This window comes from Macrobrachium nipponense, chromosome 21 (genome assembly GCF_015104395.2).
Source record: "Macrobrachium nipponense isolate FS-2020 chromosome 21, ASM1510439v2, whole genome shotgun sequence".
NCBI classification, from domain to species: domain Eukaryota; kingdom Metazoa; phylum Arthropoda; class Malacostraca; order Decapoda; family Palaemonidae; genus Macrobrachium; species Macrobrachium nipponense.
In genome coordinates, this window is record NC_087212.1 from 18,901,545 (window position 1) to 18,903,302 (window position 1,758).

General features: G+C 38.0%; 1 protein-coding gene across 2 annotated transcripts in view; it reads left to right on the plus strand.

Moving 5' to 3' along the window:
* Nucleotides 1–990: 990 nt before the first annotated feature.
* The window catches only part of LOC135197821 (small ribosomal subunit protein mS37-like), a 74,802-nt gene continuing 74,034 nt past the window's right edge, over nucleotides 991–1,758 (plus strand). Inside the window, exon 1 of one of the 2 annotated variants that reach the window (XM_064224960.1) lies at nucleotides 991–1,379. The gene's annotated coding sequence lies outside the window, so the exon portion shown is untranslated. The remainder of the gene's footprint in view (nucleotides 1,380–1,758) is intronic. The other variant, XM_064224961.1, reaches the window with a different exon arrangement.

Sequence of the window (1,758 nt, forward strand, 5' to 3'; positions counted from 1 at the left end):
ATACAGTTATTATCTCTTGAGTAGAATTTCGGAGCTGATGCTTTGAAATTTTTTTGCTGACACCTCTGCATATCTCATTGGTGGTTTGCTTTTCTCTTTTACCTGATATTCTTGATTTCTCTCTTTATTTGTTTCTTTCTTATTTTGGATTTTATTACTTGGTTGGTTATTTATTTGATTATGATTCATGGCTACAGGGTGCATATATTTGCATTTTTTGTCGAACTTACATCCTTTTCCTTCTTTTAGGTTTTTACATATTTTTGGATGCAGATCTCTGCAATCATCCCCATAGCCATCTAAGTATGCACATTTACCATATATTTCATAGTTTTGACATACCTTAGGATGTTTGTAGTAACATCTTTCTCCAAATCTGCAATTCCCTCTTTTCAAAAGGTTGCAGATTTTGTCTTTCTTGTCTATTTTTTCCTCTTTCCCGTCATTGTGTAGATCTGGGGAGAGAGAGAGAGAGAGAGAGAGAGAGAGAGAGAGAGAGAGAGAGAGAGAGAGAGAGAGAGAGAGAGGCGCGTAGCCGCGTACCTCTCGTCTCATCTCTTATAGCGATTTATGATCTGAGTTCATGTCCACAAGGACATGCTCAGAAGTGAAAGTACTTAATTGTGGTACTTTTCATTAATGATATTGGTGTGCTATCCTCGTTAATAATGAAATGGGTTGAGAGATGTCTCCCCGTAATTTAGAAACCGCAAAGGGAGTTTTGTGGAATTGTTACGTAAGCCTTTTAGCGTTTTTTTTTTTTTTTTTTTTTTTTTTTTTACCAAGTAACAGCGTTAAGCATATATAGTCCACTAAGTCCAACTTTTTCGCCACAGTAATAGTTAAGTGCCAGAGAGTGGATAATACGTGATATTAAAATTATGATCTTTTTGCAAAATCAGTATCATATATGAAAAATGGTAATAAAGTAAAGCAACAAACATGCAAAATCTGTTTTACGATTGTACATCTATTGTGTTACGTAACTCTTGCAACCTTGTTCTCAACTGTTTATGGCGTTATCCCTGATGAATCTTGAGCTAAATGAAGAGTTAAGAGTAAAAGAGCTACAACAGCCATATCAAGAAAGTGGGAAACATATCTTAGGAAACTTCTCGTTTACAGAAGATGGAATAGGAGAGTCATTAAGCACTGAATGTAGAAGAAAAGACACAAGACTGAAACAGTTAAGAAACGAGGACTTACAAAAGCTTAGGAGGTGCCGATGCAAAGGCTCCAACCTCTTTATATTAGAATAATTCAGCGAGCAAACAGCAAATACAGCATCAGGCAGCCGAACTTGTGCGGCCGTCATACTCAATAGACCCGGACACAATTGAGCAAAATTTTCTCTGTCGACTGTTGCCAGTGGACTTTTGGTAAGTTTAACATTTTCAAAGCTTTATTAAGTCTTACTAGATATAACCTTAAGTGTAGCATTATTAACACTTTCTTGACTTTAGTGTGCGGTAGCCTAGCCTGCTAGGTTACTAGGTAAATGACCGAACGGCGACATTGCTCCCACCTCTCTCGGAACGCGGACACTTCCCGAAAAAGCGCTTGAATTATGCCGTTAGCTATTTCATAATTTACGAGAAAACACTTACTAGCTATACTTCGAGAAAAACGTAGAGGTCTCGTCGGTATGTCGTCAGGATAGGCCACAACTCCTGACTCATGCTCATGGCAGCGAATTCTAATACTTTTTCGGGAAGGTGGCCGCTCGGTCACTTCCCTAGGTAGGAAAGACAAATTATT